The following is a 6,133-nucleotide window of genomic DNA, read 5'->3' as shown; positions in this document are numbered from 1 at the left end:
GGATAAGAGCTGTGAAGTCTAATCTTCACTCACCTTTCATCTGGCTTCACCTTGGCCCCTCAATGGCAAGGTTAAGAGCTAACACTACCCTTGTACAGATGACTTGCCTTGGCGGTCGAACCCTTTGTTTGAGCCTCACTTGACTGGATATAGTGTGTGCTATCTGAAGTATGAATGTTTGTTTTGTTTATGCCTGTATGCTTGCTTTTTTCCTGGATAGGATTAGCTTGCTGTTGTGCAAGTAGGTAGAAACCATAACATAGGGAAATGATGCATGATAACACTAGGCTCGAGTACAACTCCCTGGTAGTGTGTCTTCCCTTTGTGTCTGGCTAGTCTTTCTCCCCCGTTGGGGGGAACTACGTCGCCCTGATCCTCATACCAGATGAGGTACGTAGGCAGGAGACCGTGCGAGGTCTCTCCGGGCACTTTGTTTTCTTTTTGTGCGTGTGCTTGACAGTTATAGGCTCGAGTTCCCGACTCCCTATTAACTTGTTTGGTTGTTGTGTGCTTGGAAGCTGATATAAGTCCAGTGATTGACATTCGGGTTCCAGTGTGGGTTTGTTTGGTTCGGATGCTGATGTAAGCCCAGTGATTGGCATTCAGGCTCCATGTTTGCCTGTTTGGGTGTTTGTGTTGTTTGGCGTGCGTGAGCCGAACTATGGCAGCTCTGATTCTCGTTCCAGACGAGATACGTAGGCATAGGACGCGATGTCCTAGCGAGCCCTCTTCCTCTTAACCCCACCTGTGTTGTTTTCGGTGTGTGTGTGTGGTGTTTTAGCAACCTTTTCTTTCTTTTAGAACGTGGATCCCGTCGAGTACGACGGACGTGAGGGGTGCTAATACCTTCCCCTTGCGTAACCGACTCCCTTACCCTTTCTCTTTGGTCGCGAGACCATGCTTTTTCCAGGTTTCTCTGAGCGTTTCCTTTCCCTATTTTGGGATAAATAACGCATAGTGGCGGCTCTGTTTGTGTTTTTGTTTTAGCCCGCCGGTTGTTTTTCGCGGATGCGACAACTATGTCAAAGTTTTCTGAAAGCAACATGTGAAAAGGAATTTTTGAAACAAAAGGGTGTGGGTGATGGAGTGTAAAACTTCTTAGAAGTTCACCTCTTGAAATCATATAGAAGATGACTCAAGTGTGTCCTTTGGAATAAAGCAACAAAGTAAGTTAGCAAATAAAAGACAAGGTGATACCGGATGCCATCAATGGACTTACTCCAATCTCACAAACAAAAGCGGATACCGGATACCAATAAATGGATTTACACCAATCTCCTTAAACAAAACAATGATACCGGATGCCAATAAATGGACCTACTCCAATCTCACAAACAAAACAAAATATGGATGTCAAATGCCAATCTATCTGGACTTATTCCAACCTCCACAAAGATGATCATAGGAATACAAATGCCAACAACATGGTCTTACAATTGCATCCTCACATACAACAAACAAACAGAAGCACAAGGCTAAGAGGATATGAGTGACCAATGAAATGGCCTTACACTCTATCCCTTCCAAATCATAGGAACAAATGGCCAAAGAAACATGGTCTTACAATTGTCCTCAATGGGCAAACACAAATGTGTCACGAAGATATGCAATGATGATCATGCACTAATGAACAATCAATGATGATAAATGCACAAAAGCATGCAAGCAAACATGTACATATGAATCAATCAATCAATCAAACAAAGTCATTTATCACACACTATAACCAAGCAATTAGGCTCAAACAAAGGGTTAGACATTAAAGTCAACTGGAATGGGTAAATGGTGCTCTTAACCTTGACATTGAGAGCCAATGTGAAGCAGATGAAAGGATATGAGGGGTGTGCCTCATCACTCTTATCTCTGGTCAGAGAGAGTATTGAATATCAGAAGGTGTGGGAGTTCAGAAAGGGGGAACTCTCTCCACAAGTTAAAGACTCGATAGATCTTGGGCTTTTACTCACTATGCATCAACATAAGTAGTGTGAGCAAGGTGAGAGACTCACAGAATAGTAGGAGATAGGCTACATATCTCTTTTGTCTACCAATTGCCTTATTAAAAGGACTTCACCTGCTTGGGGACAAATATAAACACACAAAGACATTGCCTCTTAAGGAGGACTTCAGGCAGGTGCCTGGCTAGATAACAAGCCAGGTCTTCCAGACTACATGGAGACAAGAGATTCTACCTCAATGCAAATGCTATCAAGCAAAGCAATGCAAGTTCTCAAAGAACTATTAGCAACTATGGTACCTGAAATCAATCAAATACAATCAGTATACCAATCATAAAGTCAAAACAAACAGATAAGAACCAACAGACAACACAATCAATCACATGTGCAAAGCACAAAGCTCAAAGCAAGTGAGCTAAGCATCCTACAAAACAAACAAGTTAGTTCATCACAATCAAATAAACCAACATCAATCAACTTGAATTGATCTCCTTAAAGCATTTGCTTTTTAACCTGAAAAGTCAAACTCAAATATGAGAAGTAAGACCACTAGGACAAGCCTAGGGTCAAAAGGAGGTGAAAAATTCAAAACAGCAAGTGAAAATAGATAAAAATCAAGGTTTATCAAATAAGAACAAAGTCTAATTGGTCTCATGTCAAAACTATGCACCAAATCCATTTCATACACAAAACATGTCAAACCATGCATTTTGGAATCACATTGGAGCAAACAGAATGATCACACTCAAACCAATACCAAAATAGCTCAATAAATTCCAAGAAAATTCAAGTCTAAACAAGACACATTAAATGAGCAGCATATCAAATTTCATGCTATTTGGACCAGAGGAAGTATGGGAATTAAATCACTAAGTCATGGTATGCAAAAATGAACTCAAACTAGGCCACAAATGATGTATCAACTTTAGGCAAGTGTAAAACAGAAATGACATAAGATAAATGAGTCACTCCAAAGCCAAAATGAAGTTAAACATGTTAAGAATCAATCCACAAAATTTCAGCTTCATATGATAAGGCATGAGAATTTCACAAGTCATGGAAGTTGGACACTCAACAAAAGTTCACAAATGACCAAACAGCAAAGGAAAATATCAAACAATATTGAAAATGTATCTAAAAAATCTGCAAAAAATCATGCTCATACTAGACATACAGAGGAGTCATCATGCAAAAGATTAGAGCAATTGGCATAGCACAAGTATGGAAATTAAAATCCAGATCATGAACAAAGCATAGTGTGACATACATTATCACACTCATGAAGATCACATCATATCTCCTAATTCAGAAATGCAAAATTAGCAAACCATATACCAAAATCACCAGGAATGAGTCTAGATCATGCATATAAAATTTCAAACATTTTGGAGCAAGCATCATGATTTTATGAGTGAAATGGCAAAACATAGGCAAGAAGCATACATGAACAAAGACATTAGATCAAAATAAAAACCATCCATGCACAACTTTTATTATCATACCTAAAAAAAAGTAGATGAAAAATGGAGATCAATGCAAAAATTCCCAGCAAAATTGGATCATCCATGAATTATTTGTGAATTTTTGAAGTTGAATGATAGAAATGAAATAAACATTAATAAAATAAAAATGAAAATGATGCTGAGCGTGGCATTTTGGTAAATACAGCGCTCACTAAATGAAACGCTGCGTTTCATTTAGTGAGGTGTCAGCCTGCAAATGGCTGGAGCACGCGGGAAACAGGAATTTGAACACAAAGCCAGGCGAGAAAGATCAAATACGTGCTGGAAACGAAAATCACAAGCATTCAACATGTTCTTGGTGTTCATCATCCATATGAACAAATTTTCATGAAAATTATCATGCCATATACCATTCGAATCATCACATCATGTAGATCACTAATCTAACAATCAATTAACCTAACTCTAATCATGCTTCACGGATCGAGCCAAGAAAGTTTCATATTCAAATGTTCAGATCCACATATCTTCAACAATACCTGATGAAATTAAATGATCTAAGTTGCAGTGAGCTCTATGTTCCACGATCTACCTAAGCCACATGTTAATTGCAAGAATCGAAGGTTTTGAAATCTCACCTTATGATGAAGCTGCTGTTGAATTCGTGCGAAATTTGCTTGGATCAGTTGAAACAGATGGCTTATAATGATGATGGAGATGAATAGAATCAATGCTTCAGCTCAACAATGCTTGAATCACCAGAATTTTCCAACTGCCATATGAGGAGCAAGGTTTCAACAGATGCGATTTCTCCAAGATTCTTCACTGTTAGCTTCAAACAGATCCTCAATTTCACCTGCAGAAGAAGATTAGTGCAACAAGAAGCAGAAAGAATCAAGAATTTCGATCCAAAAAGTGAAAAAAGTGTGAAGAAAAATTTGAGAGAATTGAGAGAATTTTGGTTTTGATTTTGAGATTGTGATTGTGGATCTGGATTTTCTGTTATGATTAGGCTCTTATAGTCTTGTTAATCCCATTGCTAAACATGATTAGCACAAACCAAATGGATTAGTGAATGAAGCTTGTTATGTCATCTGGCAAAATTGCCCTTTTTCACTTAGGACCAATGGAACAGTGCACAACCAGTTTAGGCAAGTCACAAATCATGTTTAGAAGCTATTTGAATTGGCTTGGCATGAAAATTCCATGTACTTTTGAAAATCACTATTTTTCCCACCAAAATTTAATTGGTTCACTTGAAAAATGACCTTTTTATGTGTTGATTTTTGATGAAATGTGATGATGCATTATGATAGTTCATGTTAAATGGGATTTGCTCAAAAAAGAATCACCCAAATTGGCCAAATGGTTTGAAAGTTATGCCTCTTTGAAATCCCAAAATTCTTGAAAATGATTTGATCATAACTTGCCAACCACACATGAGAAATGAGTGCTCTTGGACTTTTTGGAAAGGTGCGAGCAAGATCTTCAACTTTCATGTTGGACAAATTTTGATTTGAAGCATTCTTGGCCATGTAATTTTGAGGAGAAGAACTTTCCATTTTTGGCAGGTGAAAATTACAAGTCCTTTCTATTTTGGGAAACTTTTTGTCTGACCTCCAATTCTTCAATGATGGTTTTTGAAATGTTAATTGAAGCTTATATGGACATGAATGAGACCTTTCCAACCATCTCACACCTTCCAATCCCTGATTAAATGCACAGTTGACCACAGTTGACTTTGCTAGGGTTTTGGTTGACTGAGCCATGTTCTGATGAATTTCAAACCTCTTCCACTTGAGATCTTGATACCAAATGATATCACAACTTATATGAACTCTTGATGAATGATCATGGTGCCCAAATTCTTCAAGAATGGCTACCATCTATTGCCCAATGGCTGATTTTGACTGTCTTGACCTAGTTTGCTTCATCTGCAAGCAACATGGTTAGATGACAATATTTTTGTACTTTTGGTTAGTAAACAAATGAAAAGCAATGATATACAAATGCAATACATGCTTGGTGATCAAGAATCACACTCACAAGATAGCCCATCCACTAGGAGGCAAGCAAAGGTGCACAATGATCCTTGAGGCAATGATATGATATGATATGATGCCATGAGGGATCTTAGGGACAAAATTGGGGTCTTACAGATAGTACATATTGAAATGGATCATGAAACTTTGATGGCCTTAATATCATAAAAATTGAGCAAGTTATGGTCCTTGGAAGTTGACCTTCTAACTAGGACACAGACAAAATGACCTATAATCTTTCACCATAAAAAATGACTTTACAAGCAAAAGTAGATCTTGACTTCAACATGAAAGTTGTTTGGAATGTCATAGGTAGTAACTTTACTCTTGGAATAATTTTCATATGACAAAAATTGTAGTAGATAGGGTCTAGGGAACCCCAATTTTGACCAGTTGACTTTCTCTTGTCAACCACCATGAACCAATTTGAAAACTTGAAGTTCTATTGATCTTTGGGACTCATGGAGTATCATATATGCATAATATGATGTATAATGAAGTATAACTTGAAATATTTGACCAAATGTTGAAGAAACTTGCTGAGGAAGTCACATAAGATACCCAGAATTAGGGCTTCCAAGGCAAACAAGCTTCAAAATCTTAATGAATTCTTAATCAAAATGATAAATAAAGATCATGGGGGTCCATATATGATGTCTAGAACTAATGTGAA

The sequence above is a fragment of the Lathyrus oleraceus genome, chromosome 2 (assembly GCF_024323335.1).
Source record: "Lathyrus oleraceus cultivar Zhongwan6 chromosome 2, CAAS_Psat_ZW6_1.0, whole genome shotgun sequence".
Taxonomy (NCBI): Eukaryota; Viridiplantae; Streptophyta; class Magnoliopsida; order Fabales; family Fabaceae; genus Lathyrus; species Lathyrus oleraceus.
This window is presented reverse-complemented; position numbering follows the sequence as displayed.